Here is a 19,396-nt window from a genome sequence, read left to right on the forward strand (position 1 = left end):
GCCAATTGCAGGCATCTGAATATGTGTGTGTGTGTGTGTGTGTCGACACTACAGTCCGTGTGGGTAACTGTGTGTGTAGGTGTGATTGCTGCTCTCGTGTGTGCGTTTCCTCTTGTTTGTGTATGTGTGTGTGTGAGAGCTTGGCAAGCGAGTGTATATCAAAAGCTAATTTGAAGCTTGTTTTTGCAGTGCAGTCCCCAGCTGCTATAGGCTATTCTTTCCGTTACCCAACATGCCTTGCTGTGGCTAACTGGGGGAATAGGAGTGTGATCTATCTATCTATCTATCTATCTATCTATCTATCTATCTATCTATCTATCTATCTATCTATCTATCTATCTATCTATCTATCTATCTATCCGGAAATATGTCAAAAATTACTTAGCACGGGGCACCATAGTAGGTCAGTCGGTAGAGCATATGTCCCACGTACAGAGGCTTTGTCCTGACTTCAGCGGTCCAGGGTTCGAGTCCAACCTGCGGCCCTCGCTCAGCCCATTTCCTGTCATCTCTCCAAGCTATCCTATGACTAAAGCCATGAAAGGGCAAAAAATAAATTGCTCATGATAGTTTCCCAGAATCTAAAGCATCCCTGGCCAATTATCAGGCTGATAATGGCTTCAGTATCAGTGATTTTCTGTCAGTTTATCGATAAGATAAACTAATTTAAAAATGTGCTGCCTTGGCTCTGATGCAACATCCTCTCACACAATGTCCATAACAGTATCTGGTTGATACTGATGTTGACACGTCACAATTAATATCCTATAAACACTAAATAATATGAATCTGTGAAGTAAATAGTAAGTAAATGTATTGAATAAATGTAGTGGAGAAGTATAAAGTAACAGAAAATTGAAATACTATATAATATTTGAGTAAATCGTACTTATATATAAGGTTTATTTCATCACTGGTTGTTTGTACTTCTACTGCAAATGACCATCGGTCCCAAATATCAGTTTTCAGTCTCCTTGATTCCTAGTAATCTGTATCAGCCCTGAAAAAGCTATATCAGTCGACCCCTGCTCCAGCGTGACGTCTTCAAAGTGCTTCTTTTGTTCAGCCAGCAGTCCAAAGCCCAAAGACTCTTCATTTACTGTCAAAAATGACAAAGAAAATCAGCAAATCCTCACATTTAAGAAGCTGGAACCAATCCAGTTATCGACTTAGCGTCGCAGCCCTAATCATAACCAGGATTAAGAACAAAAGCAACGCATATCAACGTCAGGGTCAAGAAATAATTGAAAGTCATACTAGAAGAACATCCAAATAATCAGCTATATTGTTAATGTAACCGATAATGCTGATATAAAAGTGGGCAATCTCTACCTCATTTCATTTGCTTGTTATTGTTGGATACGTTTGCTCGTCTGCTTTTCTTCTCACATGACGAGCTGTGACACACATGCGTGAATATACAGTATATACAGTATAGTACAAGACAGAAAAGATGGCAGATTGTGTGTGACATCACCACATATTTCCAGGTGAAACTCTCTTTAATTAACTCTCCAGTTTGTCACCAAAGGGTGGAGTAAATGTTGTAGCGACAGGAGCGACGACACCCTTTCAGAAGCCAACTGATAAACTGAAGACGACTCCAGGCTATGATAAGTTGGTTTTGGTGCTCGGAGGGTCCAAGGTTTGTTATTGAACAGCTGGCAGGGATTCAGTATCTTGCTCAAGGGCACGTATGTAAGTAGACTGGATGCTACAAGATGAGACTGAACCGTTGAAGGACGAGTGTTATTATGAACAAGAAGACATTCAATTAAGCTAAAAAAAACCCTTTTGCTACATTTAGGAATTCTTCTTCTTCTTCTTCTTCTTTTTGAATATAATTTTAATGCAGTGTTGTGTTGTAAGCAGGTTGTGGAGGCAACATTTAACTTTATGGATCTTGTGGACCGATTGACATAAAGATGGACAGTGCGTCTCCATTTCCTCAGTGTATAAAAGCAGTGTTTCCCACACATATGCTTCACTTGGGCGGTATGTCCAGATATAGTAATGGCTGGTAGTATATTTGGCGACCCATCTTAGTATTTTATCGGCTACTTTTATTATTATTTTTTATTCCTCAGAGAGAAAGATGCCCCCCGCAAATTATTATCTAGTGGACAATCTGCGTTTGCTCTTCCTCTACCGTCTAAAGATACTCTGCAGACAGTAACCTCAGTTTTGGAGACACCCCTGATGTCTCACTGTACAAGTAGTGAAACTTAAAAAGCCTCTCTTCTCATCAAACTTTAATCTTGAGAACATGTAAGAAATAAAAAAGTCGTTTTCCTCCTTTTGGTCGGAGCAGCCGTTCGGTCCGCGTTGTGCAGACTGAACACGGTGCCAGCTGATCGTCCAGGTTGAGCTGACTTGGACACTGCAGCATCAGCAGCCTGACAATCAGTCTGCCACGTTAGTGTGTCACTTGGCCAAGCCATGGGATTGGCCCTGTCACTCTGAGAGGGTGGGCCCGGGGGTCACTCGCGGCTGTCAATCAACGGGCCCCGAGGCAAAGATGCTGAGGAGGATGAGTGGATAACTGAGAGGAGGAGAGTCGAGCTGTGACAGAGGAACGAAGACGAGGGAGGAGGACGGATGTATAAAGTGACACGACACTTTAATTAGGTAAAGGCTAGCGAGGGCTTTCAGGGAGGATTTTATGGCGAGTGATGGGGTCAGACCAATATAATGGTTTGCCAATAAAGAGGGGTGGTTTAGGCTTTTAGTTAAATACTGGGCAGTGTTGGTGTTTTCTCTCTGACCACAACTGTAAAACCTGAGACTGAATGATTATTTTTAACAGACCTCAATTATTCATGTCATCATCCCAATATTCATCTTGGAGCTGAAACAAAGAAAGTTGATTTCGTCAATCAACAGAGAATTAACAAACCAGTTGTGATCATTTGAAACTAAACATTATTTATGAGCCTTTTTTCCAGAGCTGCATGACATCAACATCAGCTGAGAACGCCATGAGATGCAAATGAAAGCAATGAAAAAAGCTAAATATTTGCTGGTTCGAGCCTAAAAAAATGAGAATTTGCTGCTTCTCTTCATTTTATATCAATGAAATTGAAAATATTCATGCTTTGGGCTTTTAGTTGGAAAAAAAGCAATTAAAAGACTTGTTAAGCTTGTTTTTGTTGACAGTTCATGGACTAAATTATTAATGAATTCATCAAAAAAAGTAATCAATTGATCGTCAATACTAAAAATGATTTTTAGTTGTCGCCCGAAAGCTTTTGTAAATAAATCCAGCCTTTTCTGGTATTAAATCGGTGACTTCAGAAGATGCCAACCTTCAAAAAATATGAATTAAAGAGGTTTTAAAGGAGAGTTTTAGTGTCATCAACTGCTACTATCAAAAACGATCAGACATCCACCCATAGTGACCAAATTAATTGATTTGTTTGCGTCTTTTGTGTTTGACATGAAGGTTGTTCTGTAATTTCTCTCTATCTGACCGGTCAGCAGAGGAGGAGGAGAGTTGTTGTGTTCAGCATCAGTAGCTGTTTGTCTGCTCCTCCTTCCTGACCCCGGCTGATGACCTCTCACTGGTCCTGGAGGGGAAGGAGAGGTCAAACAAATGTCCGTCTGAACACTGTCAGCCACAACACAAAGCAGCAGAGACACTGTTCTTCTGTTTGGCAGTTACTTAGTAGGGATAACTCAATCTTTTTGGCTTAACATACATTTTAAACAGTGATTTTTCAACATTTAATCAATTAATTGTCAACTTTTGAATTAATTGCCAGCTAGTTTGACAATCGATTAACTGGTTTGAGTCATTTTTAAGACAAAAAAAAAGTCAAAATTGTCTGATTCCAGCTTCTTATATGTTAATATTCTCTGGATTCTTTACTCCTTTATGACAGTAAACTGAACCTCTTCAGCTTGTGGACAAAACAAGACATTCGAGGACGTCATCTTGGGCTTTGGGAAACACAATTTTCACCATTTTATGACATTTTATGGGCCAATTAACTAATCTAGAAATGAATAAGACCGTACTTGTCAGGGTTTATCAGTTACAGTTTGGTCATTTTGGTCACTAAAGATAATGTTATATATATATTTTTTTTTTTCAAAATACTGCCATTTCTAGTCCAGTATAGTGAAATATCAACTTCAGTGTGGCAAGATGCCTGCTTAGTTCCTTTAAAGTCCCTTTAAAAATAAAGTCAAGCTCCAGAAAACAGTAGCAAATTATTTCCCTATCAAATTAAGAAGGCATGAACTGCGAAATGACAGGAGATTAAAATAAAAACAATAACTGCACCCAATGTAAGAAGACTTAAACGTATCTGATAACATGGGTGAAGCAAAAAAAAAAGGACATAAACTGGAAGACTCATATATCTCACTATATTCCATGTCAAGATATTGTGTGTGAGAGTTTCGTACCTGATTAGAGTTCACAGCATCAGTCTGGACTGTCTCAGCCGTGTCCGCACATGGACTCTTATCTCAGTCTATCAGCAGGCCTGCTACATTAGCCCGGGTCGCGACGTCAATACAGCCTCAGATCTCCGGGTCAAAGGTCATGTGTTTAAACCAGAGCGGACGAGACGTCGATGTCATTAAGTCTCTGAGGGCTCGTCCAATCGCAGAGCTGCTCTGTGGCTACAGTAGAGAGGAGTGATGAGAGGTAGACGGATGTGAATGAGGGCATATTTGACAAACTGAGGTCAGGAAAGGGTGAAATATGGACGAGAAAATAATATTCTGCAACATTTTTATATACAGTCTTCTTTATATCAGCGTCCCTACATCAGTGTTAAACCATTAAAATACTCAGAAGAGCAGTCATTTTGATTTAACACCTTTCTTATCATAGTGTGACAACATCGAGGGCATTAGTATGGGTTCTCTCACTCAGCTAGAACAAACTGTTTCACTTAACCTTAAACCATCCTCAGTAATTCCCCTCATATAAGGCCTGTCACGATTATTATTTGTGTTGGACGTATTGTATATTGTCTCGAGCTCTGTCGACAAACATTGCATGTTAACACAACAGACAATATCTCGAGGTCATATACATATATTGACCAGGTGATTAGATATGTACAATTAAACAAGATATAAACTCTACACTTACATTTTCCCAGATGTAACAACACCTGTGTCACCGATTACAGTGATTCTGCAAACCCGACATTTCCTACTGCTGCAGCTTCACATTAAAAGCGTTTAACGGGCAAAACACGAGTTGACCTTTATGTTGAAATGGCTTGGAAATGCGTCTACATAGAAAAACAGATCATTTCCAGCATTCGTTGACAGCGGATCGGTTTGAAATATGTCAGGAAGTAGCTTTATAAAATCTGTGGGAGTGACAGGCTGCACACGTCCAACTTCTCAGTGAGGTAACCAACTCCTTTCCCTCATTAATGTCAGGATCTCTGTTCACATTGGGCTTCAAGCTGTACAACATCGGTAACATGACAAGCATGGCGAGCCTAATAAGTACCATAAGTCAGAAGTTATCGTGACGGTCCTACCTAGCATTTACCAAGAACAGGAATAAGCTTGAAAAATATAATATAAAAAAAAAAACATAATTATGAATATAAGTGTCTAATTACTAAGAATCGTGTTGCTACCGCCCAGCATGGACAGATCAAACACTGGCTCTAGATAGGGACTTTTTGCGGTTTTTTTGGCCACCGTAGAGAAGGGTGAGATTGAGAGAAGGCTTGTTGCAATCTGCAACTTCACCATTTAATGGCAGTAAATCCTACAAACTGGACCTTTTTTAAAGTCATTGTTGTCACATTAGATGCTTGAGACCTCATGATATGATATGAATTTGTGGCATCGGTCGACAAGTTTGAGGGATTTCTAGAATTCCAGATGTTTTTATGTCACCAGTAACTCCCTACTCTAAAATAATACATCAGTATAAATCAGTATAATTGTCATCCATTAATACATTTGTGTTTTTAGTCCTAGGATTCAGTCGCTGTTAGATAGTCGACTCAGAACATGAGCAGTGAAAGCCGCAGACAGAGAACTTGACTCATTGCAGTGACAGGGAGACCTCGCCTTCTGTTAATGTGACTATTCAGAATCTGGCATGAAGAATTGGAAGAAAAACCACCGCTGATTTCCACCACGGTGGTCCAGAATGAGGGAGTGTGTGTGTGTGTGGAGAGAAATCTGTGTGTATGTAAAACTACCAAGAGAGTATGTGTTAGGAGAAGGTGGAAAAAAAAGGAGACAGAGAGGAGAGGACATAATTATAATTACAGTCTTTAATCCTCTGGACACACACACACACACACACACACAGTCGTATACACACACTAGGCGAGCTTTTAATTAACTATTTGGCGACAGGGGATTCTGGTATTGGGCTAATTATTTGAACCACACATCCCTGCACTCGTCTCCTCCTCTCAAACGCTTCCAGAGAGGCAGACAGGTATTCGGCACTTTGAGCTCACCTGGTAATTGAAAGGTTTTTGCGTGGAGATCTGTTCGCTGCGAAATCCCCTTGAAGCTGAAGTCAAAATCATCGGGGACGGGCGAGGCGAGCTAAAGTTAGGCTTCTTTTCTGCCGCAGACTTATCCACAGTGTAATACGGATTTAGTGTTAAAGGAGGACAAGGAGGCAGAATAACCGGCTGTCGTCTCCTTATTAAAAGGTTTCTAAGGCTCCCACGACTTTTATCTGCAGGAGCTATTCAGCCCAGGTTTAACATGGTCGAATCCTGAGAGGGATTTTGTTTGCAGAAAGGGTTTACAATAGAAATACAATATTAAACCCTGCAGAGCAGCCGGCATTACCAGAAACCAGAAACAGACGCCATTACAAGCAAACAGCCCACCATATCACTGTTTTTACTGTGTACACTACGTTTAACTGAGAGACAATGAATGGATGAGCTGCAGCAATTAATTGATTAATTGATTAGTGGATAAAAAGAAAACAATCAGCTATTTTGATAAACGAACGAACAAATTTCTTTGTCATTATTGTGAAGATAATCATCAGATTCACTGATAATGAAAATAATCAATAGGAAATGGGCTTTTGTTAGTCTCATGCCCATATGTTTCAGTTTTTCTTCATTAAATATGTGAAGAATACATTTCCATTTTTAAGTTTTGTTTTATGTTACACATAGTTTCATCCATTACGCTCTGTAGTAAAGTTCATCAACAGGTCTAAGTTTAAAATAGATAAATTTTTTTCCCATTTTATGGTCATAAATAGCAACCTTAGTGATTGAAGCAATGGCCGCTGTTATGCCTAGGTGTTTAGAGATTAAATTTGCATTAAATGATTTTTTTTACCACTATTGTAGGAGCCAGAAAAACTTGAATTTTAACATCTTAGGCTGCTGGATATTGGACTTTCTTCATCAACCACTGGATGACTTATTATAATTATATTAAAATTATTATTTGCTCGCTTGACATGACTGCTAAGAGAGGCAAAATGATGAGTCAAGGAGACTAAAAGCTTCAGAGATTGGTGTTGATTTCCAGAATCTAGAATTTAACATGTTATTTAGCTAGTTTATGTCGACTCTTCCTGCCTTTCGATGGTTATGTTGGTCCTAAAGAGGCTACTAACATAAGTGAACGTCATCAGTGTTTGTTTCAGCAGAGTGTTTTTTGTGTCCCTTTAACTACATGATCACGGTTTAAATGATTGGAATGAAATAGTTTAAATTTTTTGAAGCAGTGAAACATGTAATAGTGCTGCGTGAAGATACCGAATATTAGATGTAGGACAGAGATAATTTCAGTCGGGTAAACATCGAATATCCGTCTTCATCAGTGTACGTGGATAAGTGTCTGTGGGTGTATGTTTTACACGTCTGATTGTGAGTATGCATAAATGTGTCTGTGTGGGAGTGTGTATGCGTGTGCGTGTGTGTGTGTGTGTGTGTGTGTGTGTGTGTGTGTTTGCCGGTGGAAGCAGCAGTCAGGTGGACGCAGTCTGTTTCTAAATCAGATCTCTGTGTGTGATTCACTGGGTTGATGAGTCACCACAGCAGCACGGGCACAACCACCCTTGTCTTCCAATACACCCCCCTAACAAATGCACACGCAGACGCACACACACACACACGCATATACATATTTAGTACTCTGTAACGATTGGCTTGCCGTGTTTGTTTCCAACTCTACATGTATTTGCCGTCTTTGTGTGTGTTTCGTACGTATGCTTGCTTTTGTATTGAAGGTAGTGTATGTGTGAGTGTGTGTATGTGTGCTTGTGTGTACTAAAGTGTACTAAATAATGGGATAGTGCTCCGTTCTGCAGATGTGATTTGGTGACTAATGTAGAAGCTGCTGATGTCATGTGTTTGCTTCTCCTCGCTGCTGAACTCCTCATTTCCTGGACATTCATCATTTATCAGCCAATCATGATGCACACACACACACACACTCACACACACACAAGCACGAGTACACTCATTATCTATACACCAGCTCAGGGATGCAGGCAAGTACAATATACAGGATATAAGCTGTAAGCATCATAAGAAGTTGCTTGTATCTAAGTGACTGTGACGAATGAGGAGGAGCAGAAAGATGCACAGAGGAGAGGAAGCAAAAGGGAAAAAAAAGGGAAGGAGGAATCATGTGATGGATGTGTGAGTCAACAAAGCAGCGAACAAGAAAGCGGCTGAGAATGTGTGAAATCAAACTAGTAACAGTAGAAGTAGTACTACTAGTAACATGTATCCACGTTGTGTAACCTCCGTCTGCTTCAGACAGCTGAGCGTAACCAGATCGTATCGATCGGAGTGTCACGCACACATGGATCCTCCAACCGGCTGCCGTTTACATGTATAGTCAGATTGAATTGGGATCAAGTAAAAGTGCTTAACGGCAGGAATGTTCTGGAGAAAAAATACACTTTATCAGCCAAAAGCTGCAGAGCAAAGAGCGAGCCATCCAAACACCGACTGTGTTTACATGGAGTCCTATAATCCGACTATTGACCTGATTCTTTAAAAAAAGGCTTATTTAGTTTCATTCATATTCTCCACATTCATGTATGCATCAGAGCACAGTCTGATGAATGTCTGAAGATGATCCATACTCGTTTTGTTACAACATCAGTGTCTAAGTCTTGATTTTAACTCCAAATTCTGTTTTGCATTATTGTCAACCATTGTCTCAAACAGTGAAACAGTGGCAGTTTAATTTTCAGCCTTTAAATCCGTCTGGATTTCAACAGCTCAGCCTCAGAATACTTTTACTACTTCTAATACTTTTGAAACCGTTGTTAAATATTGTGTGCCTCTCTGATTCATGTCTTGTCACCCTCAGCTGAATGCATGTTGTAAACGTGTACAGCAGCACCTCTGTCCTCAGAGTGTTCATCATCTTCTGGAGAGTTTAACGTGAAATGTGTGAGTAAGTGCATATTTGTGTGTGTGTGTGTACATGAGTGTGTGTACGTGTGTTCAGCAAGTGACAGGGGAGGAGGGGATGTTCAGAGATTTGTGGCTAAGGTGAACGTTGCCTGTGTGTGTGTGTGTGTGTGTGTGTGTGTGTGTGTGTGTGTGTGTGTGTGTGTGTGTGTGTGTGTGTGTGTGTACGCGAGAGAGAAGACAGAATACTCGGTCATCAGTTCTCTTGACAGTTTTACGGCTGCTGAGCTAGCAGGACGCCGTGGGATGTTAGTTAGCCCACCTCTTCACACATCAGACGTGTGTGTGTGTGTGTGTGTGTGTGTGTATGTGTGTGTGCGTGTGTGACTATGTTGGATGCTGATTTCTCCGACCGACTCTCCATTGACATTCCATCACACCTCATTGACTTTGACTCAGCCTGGTTGACCCGTAGGACAGAACATTAACCCATGTACTGTCTGAGACGTTATAATGTAGATTTGGACTGTGATTGATTAAGTGTTACCTTGAGTCTCAACTGAGACATGAAGATTATTTAATCACAAAAAAACCCCATCATCCATTAAAGTTCAGCAGACACAGCAGCAACAATTATCATGTCATGTCATGTGATTTGTGTTAGCTATCAGAAGCATTCCCATCCAGAATTATTTATATTGTGTTGGTTGAAAGGCATTGTGGGTAATGCAGGATTTCACAATTTCAAGTGAAGGTAGGCAGGATTGTTTGATTGTCAAGTCAAAGTGAAAACACCAGCAGGTGTCGACGGCGGCTTTTTGGCTGATTGAGAAAGTAGGATCGTCAACGGAGCCCGTCAGTGTCGCTGTAGTGTCCATGATTTCACCCATTTAGCGTGATGTCTGCTTATTTTTCACCTGCACCTCTTCACCAGTGCCATTTGCAACTTTTTACCAGACATATTCTTGATTAGAAGCGACCTTATTAGTGAGAGAGGTGTTTAAAAATCCTGCATTATCAAAACACTGGTCTGTACATCTGCAGTCCTGAGTCGAGAAAGTATCGTTGGAAGCCAACATCGCTTCTTTTAATTAAATCCCATTAATCGCTGACCCCTGACGAGACGCAGTCGAGGGCAGAGACGTTCTGCTGCTTCTGTTTTCCTGCTGAAACATCCAGCGCTGCCATTTAGACAATCCACTTGGTATTTTCATGTTGGAACCAACAGTTTAGCTGGTGGCTCACTGAGCATGCTCCAGGCTCACACACACACACACACACACACACACACACACACACACACACACACACACACACACACACACTTATGCACACACACATTGCAGCTGCTTCAGCAGAACTAAAATGGAGATGGTACATGTAGCCGTGTGTGTGTGTGTGTGTGTGTGTGTGTGTGTGTGTGTGTGTGTGTGTGTGTGTGTGTGTGTGTGTGTCTGAGCCGCTCCTTGTCTGCTGACAGTAACCTACTTTTTATGGAGCCCACTCACTCAGAATGATAAAAATACTGCAATTCCCCCTCCTCTTCCTCCTGCTGTCGGTCCGTCCATCCATCTTTTCTTCCATCTTCCTCTTCCACCTTTTCCTCACCTCATCACTCCTTCCATCTCTTCCTCTTCACGTCCACCTTCCTTCCTTTTTTCTCCCTCTCTTCCTGCATCTCTCCATCTTCCCCTCCATCTAGCTTTCTTCTTTACTTCCTTTACTTCTCCTTTTTTTTTACCACTGTATATCTTTTGTTCCTTCTCTTCATCCAGCCATCATTCTTTACCCTTTATTGCCCTCCTTCCTTCCTACAACCGGCTTTTCCTCAGACTCCCTTTCTTTGTCGCTTCTCTTTTCCTTCCCTACTTTTTTCTTTTCCCCTCTTCTTTTTCCACTTCTCTCTTCTATACTTAATCCTTCACCCATCTCATCTTCTTTTATTCTACTTCCTTCTTCTCTTTTTGACCTCTTTTCTCCTTTATTTCGTCTTTCACTTCTTCCCGTCCCGGCTGAGGAGATGCTGATGTGTCAGCCGTCGGCCTTCCTGAGTTAAGGCTGTATGACGGAGGGAGGGAAAGAGAGAGAAGAAAAAGGGAACAATGGATTGGAAAAAGAGGGATGGAAAAGAGCGGTGGAGAGTATCTTCAGGCACAATTGGTTCAGATTAGGAGGAAGGAGAAAGAGGTCTTGAATAAGGATAGTACGAGAAAGAGATGGAGGGAATATTAAGAGGGAAAGATGGTGGAGAGATGTGGTGCCTGTGGCTGGATGAGATGATTCGGTTAGAAGTGGAGCTGCTGGAGATTTTTACTTAAGATGAAAGATGCATTTGGGGGATTTAGTTGGATTCAACATCTGATATTCAACAATTTTAAATAATGATAAATACAATTATTAAATGAAATAAAGCCTTCTTCTTCTTCTTTCAGTCTTTTAGTTTGATTGCTCCACTGGTTAACAGAACAACAAATGCCTAAAAACCAGATTCAGGATATGAAAATAAACAGAAGTGGTCGTCATAAGAGCCCGAAACTTTTTGTCCTCTGCAGCCGGTAAATTTACCAGCCGCCATATTTAATAATTCACAAGACGACTGGATTGTTAAAATAGAACAGGACTCCAGATGACGGATGACCTACAAAAGAAGCTGCTCGGGCAGAGTTACCTGCCAGACCTATGATCAGCAAAGCAGTGGTGGCTGCTGGGAGTTTTATATGAAAGTTGAAAAGGGAGATTATAACTTTTTGGTTAGGTTTAGGAAAACATTGTGGTTTGGGTAAAAATAACTACGTAGTAAGCGTAACTAGATTACATAAGAAATGTATGTTACGTTATGAATGTGACCTACAGACTTTTTGCTTCATCAACTACTCATTACTTCCTCTTTTGCAGCTGTTATAATTGCTACAGCCACTAGAGGGCTAACAAGAAATGCAAATATGGGTCGTAATAAGCTGCTTTCATTGTGGAGCTATATGGTCATTTTTCTGATGAGGACAGGCTGTCAAATTCCCATGGTGGTAATTACAATCTGATGTAATGTAATCTTATCTAATCTAATCTAATCTGTCTTTGTAGAGTGAATTAAAGTGAACAAATCACAGGAGAAAACTGGAAATAATTAAACATCCTGAAGACATTTTTGAGTGACGGGGGGAAAAAATAAAAAATGCCAAAAATATGATTCAGGATATGAAAAATCTGAGAGAAAATGAACAAACACAAAAAGTCACAACAAGAAAATAAACTTTTCATCCTCTGCTTCCGGTAAACCAGCCGCCTCATTTAATTATTCAATTTTAAAATAGAAGAGGATGACTTCAGTGTTTGCTCTCACGGATTAAGACGAAATTTCATTAAACACCGTTGTGACAGTTTGTCGTTGTGAAGTGGGCAGTTTGAACCGTGAAGCCCAAACTGAAGCCATGATCTGAGCCGGTTCAGCAGTTATACAGTGTGTGTTATGATATGTGTGTGTGTGTGTGTGTGTGTGTGTGTACACAGCTGTCACACCCTAGAGATGAGACTCTTTCCTTGAGTTGCATCATAGAAGATGCTGCAAGTGTTACTGTGTGTGTGCGTGTGTGTGTGTGTGTGAACAGTTTCTTTTGTGTACCTATGCATGTGTGTTTTTTGACTTGTGTGTGAGTCGGCGTGTGTTTGTGTGAGGTTTCCATTCAGTTTTGAAAATGGTGGCTACAATGGCTCAGCCCAGCAAGAGAGGAGGGAGTGATGGACGGTTTTGTGTGTGTGTGTGTGTGTGTTTGTGTGTGTGTGTGTGTGCTACAGAAGGAAGAGAGTGAATCTATGCAGTTCTCATTACCAGCCTGCGAAGTGGCACAGCAGATATTCGGCAGGAAAAAAAACAAGCTTCTTCCACAAATCAAAAAGAGCTGGGGTCAGGGGAAAGAGAGGGAGGGAGGGAGGCAGGGAGAGAGGGAGAGAGACGCACCCTTTTATCTTTCACATGTCTATATATAGCGGTTCATGGAGGAGAAGGAGTGGAGCGGGATGGGAGGGAGAAGGAAGGGAAGTGGAGGTAGAGCAGGAGAGGATGGAGAGAAGGCAAGATGGCTGAATAAGAGCAGAGAAGAAGGAAACATGTAGAGCGATTTTGAGGAATGTTTCAACCTGAGAGATGAAGAGCAGGCAGATGGATGGATGAACAAGAGAGGGGAGGTAGAAGGACGGTGAGAGACGAAGATGAAACTTCTCTCTGGGTCGTGGCCACAAATGCAAAAAGCTGCAGGACACAGCCAGACAATACACAACTGAAATTAAATAAAGTCAATGAGGCGTCGTGTTAGTTCGGGCTGAAGTCGTGCTTGCATTGGCTGATCGCAAGCATTGGCTCTGTGTGTCAAGTTACTCATAATCAGGTTAATACAGGTGTTCAGCAACAGACACTATAACCTGACACCTGCCACTCCAGAGCCACAACTTCCTACTTTAATTGATTTAACCAGGATCGTGTTTATTAAAGGGACAGGTCATCCAAAATAAAAAAAATACGATGTTTTCCATCTAGATTGTTGTTGGTTGTCGAGTTTTGGAGATATCGACCGTATCTGTCTGTCTTCTCTCGAATATATCGTCACACTACAGACTAGGGGTGTTGCAATATACTGGTATTGATGATAATCGCAATATTTAAAAATGAAATATTTGACATTGTGCTGTTAATACTCATATGATTATATCGTGTGAATAATCCAGCACCTATTAAACCTTTTGTTTGTTTCAGTTCTCGCTTTGTCACAGTGGTTATCATGTCGTTATCATGAATTATTTTGGCCATGATTATCGTGTAGTGAAATTTTGATATCGTTGCTGCCCCACTACAGGAACCTGTATGGACAAAAAGCAGTCGTCTTTCTGCGATTACTTAACACAAATCACAGGTGGCTGCAGTTCGGTGTGGTGGTGTTATACTTGTGACCACACCCAGCTGTGATCTACAAATTGCACTAAAACACAATGAATAAAGCGCTGTAGCACTAAAGATCATTCAACATCTGCTGCACGTACATGGCAGCACGTGCAAAATGATTAAACTCGCCATGGATGGAAGTTTGACAGCTGCTTCATCTTGCACTGAATCTCCAAAATGTCTTTTTACGTTGACTATTTCACACATTTGTGTCTTCTCTCATTTTCACTTCGCATTCAGTCTCAACACACCTTAAGAATTTGCATACAGAGTTCAAATTTGTAAGATGTTTGACTGCGTATGTACCTGTTTTTCATGCTATTTCTCGGCTCTGCATGTTTGTGAAGCAGGATGGAGGGAGGGTGAGGGAGAGAGATGGAGAGAGAGAGCGAGTGCTTGCGTCACTCCCATAAAGGAACTGACTCTTGCTGAGTCGAGTGCTACACAGTTTCATTTATTTGATAAAGCTTCATTTGGTGTGATTTAAAATCTCCCCCCTCATCAGGCTCGGCTCCCCTAAAGCACAGCCTCAGCGCCACGCCAAAATGCCTCATCAGCTGAAAACGCACTCACAAATACACTTGGGTGAACACACACACGCACACGCACACACACACACACAGCCTGCGTATACACACTCACACAGACAAGCAAACTGGTACACAAGGACATTTTTCACAGGATGGCTTGGACAGGAGCTTATTTAAATAGGTGTGGGTAGTTCTGTGGAGGTTTGGGCTTGTGGTGTGTAGACAGAGGAGGGATTTTTTAGATACTTAGTGTACTCAAGTTCTTCACCACAGTAGGAGCTAATGCAACATTAAGCTGGGAACATTGGGACCAGTGGTTTTGTCCAAGTGAGCAATTTTGTATCATTGTGGAGGTTTTTCTTTTATTTTGGTACTTAAAAAATGTATATTTGTCTTCGAATTAGAAATAAATTAATTGAATGTATCAGGAACTAGACTACGTAGAAGTATGTGGACATTAAAAGCCATAAATATAGTTTTGTGACAAGGCATACCTGATTCAGAGATTATAATAAATAAAGCACGAGGGTTTGAGACGCTGAGACTAATGCTGTGTTCAGGCCAAACGCGAAGAAAATATTGGCACTGCGTTACTTGCACGAGTTTGATCGTGTGGTTTTAAATTTGGAATTGCGTCTACTTGCGCAAGTAACGCAATGTCTCTGTGATCTGGCTGCAATAAATGGATCAGAAGGGCGGCGAATTAACAACATCATAATGCTGCCTTGTAAAAAGCCTGAATTCACGCTTCGTCAGGTCTGTCGGCCAGACGACAAGTCAACAACTTTTAAAATGCTTGTTCCCTGAATGGAGTTTCGGATCGATAAGACCTACGCGTGTGCTGTGCTGAGACATATTTCCCAAACTTACCGGGTAGTCATACTTTCTAGCTCACTTCCCTCCACAGCACGTCCTCGGTACGAGTGGATGTGTTATCGTACAGCTCCGGCTGTCCGCAAACGGCCATGATTGGTGATTATTATTAGTGATGTGCTTGCTCCAGTTATAAAGCAAAGATTGTTGAGTAAAGTCATATCATTCTGATGCCAGTGGCTGCACCTGCAAGTAACACCCCATGGATAGAATGGGTCATAATGTACAGATGTGAGGTAATGGTGTTATAATTTGTAATGATCATTTATTGGCCATATGTGAGCGGATTGTAACGTGACATGAAAAATTGGACCTTTCCCGTCTCTCTCTGTTGCGTATTCAAGACTGTGGACGATTTGTTTAAGTTGTTTAATGCTGCTGGACTGTGGATTTCTTTGACGAGATGTGACGTTATGCACGTTCTGTAGTGCCTCATCTCAGTGCCCTCGTCCCGGGGGCCGAGCTGGGCCCCAGGGGGACCGAGGCTATGACGTTTCAGCTCGGACCTCGCTAATCACAAAATCCCCGGGAAGACAGAGGGTTTGAGTCTGTGTAACAGCAGTTTTGATGCTTAAAGGGTCAGTTCAGTACATTACTCCTTGTGGTATGCAGCCATTTTGAAACTTTGGAGCTTGTGCATAAATATCAACCGTCTCTCTCTCTGTAATAAGTTAATACACTTGCTGGCAGAAACAGAGTGTGTGTGTGTGAGTGTTATACACAATAAAGCAAAATATTGCTGATGTGGATATTTCTTTTCTTCCTGTGTGTGTGTGTGTGTGTGTGTGTGTGTAGCATTACCTACACGTATCAGTGCATTAGTTGGTGTAATAACGCCTGCGTGTGTGTTTGCAATTGTTCATACTGTTTGCATACATGCGTTTGTGTGTGTGTTTAATTGTTTGAGTAGCCGCCTGCAGTGGAGAGAAGAGATAAAGAGTGAAAGGAGGAGGACAGACAGTGTGTGTGTGTGTGTGTGTGTGTGTGTGTGTGTGTGTGTGTGTGTGTGTGTGTGATGTGAGGTCAGTGTATTTGGCAGGGCGGTCCTTGTTTGTGGCCATCAGAAAGCCATTTTAATTAACGAGAGAGGAGCACACGCGCACACATTTTTTGCAGCGCTCACCAATAACACTGTTGCCAAAAATTTATGCTCTCTAATTGCTTCCGATTTCAATCTAATCTTTCTTTCTCGCTCAAAAAAAGAAGGAACGGAGTGAAGTGGGAGACAGAAAGAGAGGAGAAAAGAGAGGAAAGTAAAAAATACAGAGGGCAGGCCAATGAGGGATGGGAGGAAAAAAAGAAAGTACAGGAAAAGAAGCACAGACTTACAGTTTGAAGTCAGCTGGAGGAAGAAGGGGAGGAGGCAAAGGAGTAAGAGAAAGATGGAGGACATAACAAAGGAAGAAACTATGAGTGGAAAAGTGTGAGGAAGAAAGGCAAGTCAATAAAGAAAAGAAGGAGAAGAAGAAAGGGAGAGAAAAACAGAAAGATAGACGACAAAACAGAAAGAGTGAAAGATCTCGACAGATATAGAGAGAGACTGCAGGGAGGTGAAGAGATGGGAGGAAACAAGAGAGAGAGAGGAACACACACACACACACATAGAGGGAGTGTTACCTCCTGCTTTCAGCAGGTTGTTAGGCCAGCAGAGTGTGTGTCTGCTGAATAATAGATGGTGTAGCAGGCTAGCATGTAGTCTGAAGACACACACACACACACACACAAGCATCTGTGGCTGCATAAGGTTACTGTAAATTGATTTGCAACTAAATCCAGCCAGTTGTTCATACTACGGTTACATATAATGAAAAAAAAACAAACATGGGCCGACGGTTTAAACTCACAGACTGGCCACAGGGCCGGTCCGCCCACAGGATGGCACTACGTTAGCAATGTGCTAGCTGTGTGCACCAACAGATATATTACATGAGATTACATATTACATTATAAAAAGCTGATTTAAACCATTCTAAAACTTTAATGTTTTTGCTTTCCAGTCTGAACTCGATGAAGTAAATTCTTGAGGAAGTCTCACAGACGTTCACGCCCTCATCAAGACTCAAGTTCTTAACCGTGTGACGGGTTCTTGTCTCTACAGCTCATCAAGAAAAGGAGAAAACAAAGATTGACATGATGCTGTGTATATCGTATTATCGCGAGTGTTTTGCAGCCCAGTCGCCGGACTCAAATGTCGGCATTGTATGTTTCTGCAAAAAAAATGAGAAATCTATATGAGTTGACTGTTTGAAGACTGTTCCAGACCACCGTTAGCAGCCATTCATGCAGCCGTCTTTCTAAAAAAGCTGATATTTTAGCCCAAAGCATGATCTGCCTAAACCTAACCAGAACCTGAACCGTTTATTATTCTGGTGACTGGGTTGGAATATTAAGAGCCTACCGCCCACATGACTCTAATAAACAGCACAATCATACTGACAGTTGCTCTTTTGTTAACTGAATCGCACAAAACTCATCTAACACATTTAAAAAAACTGTGAAATAGCTACATAACAGTTTTTATGAAATATATTAGGAAAGAAGACTTTCACAGTTTGAGTCAGAACGCTTTTTTGTGCTCTTCAAGCACGTTCTCTCTCTCTCTGTGTGTGTGTGTGTGTGTGTGTGTGTGTGTGTGTGTGTGTGTGTGTGTGTGTGTGTGTGTGTGTGTGTGTGTGTGTGTTCTGTGTCTGCCAGCCAGCATGTGCAGTGTAGTTCAGCATCGTCTTGTTAGTGTGTACTCCTCAGACCGACCTGTCTGATCCTCTCACATCAACCAGCAGCCTCTTATCCCTCACACACACACACACACACACACACACACACACACACACACACACACACACACACACACACACACACACACACAGAGAGAGGCCGTCCTCCGGCCATAGTGTCAATGTCAACGTTGCATCTGGTAAACACGACAATAGATACGTACTCCGACCACACACACACACACACACACAGACACACACACACACACATATACGGGCTAACAGGATAATGACTGGCCAATTAGGCACAGGCTTGATCTGTCTGGATGTATCCAGTCATCTTAGCCCCTCCAGCGGCCATTACTCAGGCATGGACACACACACACACACACACACACACACACACACACACACACACACACACCACAACACATACAAACGCACTTGACTGGATGGAGCGCTGTGAAAAGCTGGCTTCTCCACCAGGCGACCCCTGTGAGTCAGCCCGTGTGTGTGTGTGTGTGTGTGTGTGTGTGTGTGAAGGATTTTTTTCCCGATGAACAGCTTTGATAAACTGACCATTTTCCGTTTAAATGTAATAACACCAGTCATAGCTGCTGCTCGTGTGTTGCGTCAGGCTGCAGGATGATGTGGTGTGCACACACAGTCGACCGAGCCTTCGTGGTTTGTCTGTGTTTTTTAGGAAACTTGACGTGTCCGAGTTTGACAAACATAATAATGAGCAGCTTCCAGTGAATTATAAGCCACATACAGCAGCGACATGCATATGAATGGACCACAACAGTGTGAAATCAAAGTCAACTTCAAGTTCAAGCAGACTTAAGTTTAACTGTATTTACAAAGACCTTAAAACAGACAGATGGGTCACCAAAAAAAGAGATGCAAAAAACAAATAGAGCAAAAAGAATAAGACCAATAAAAAGTCATATTACACCTTTTTTTATGACTGAATTTGTAATTGAACTTTTGAACTTCAAC

At 41.6% G+C, this 19,396-nt stretch overlaps 1 protein-coding gene across 1 annotated transcript in view; it reads left to right on the plus strand.

Annotated features, from left to right (window-relative positions):
* Positions 1 to 19,396, plus strand: part of cacna1ab (calcium channel, voltage-dependent, P/Q type, alpha 1A subunit, b) — a 121,073-nt gene that overhangs the window by 12,656 nt on the left and 89,021 nt on the right. The window lies entirely within an intron of this gene.

This window comes from Pagrus major, chromosome 1 (assembly GCF_040436345.1).
Source record: "Pagrus major chromosome 1, Pma_NU_1.0".
Classification (NCBI taxonomy): domain Eukaryota; kingdom Metazoa; phylum Chordata; class Actinopteri; order Spariformes; family Sparidae; genus Pagrus; species Pagrus major.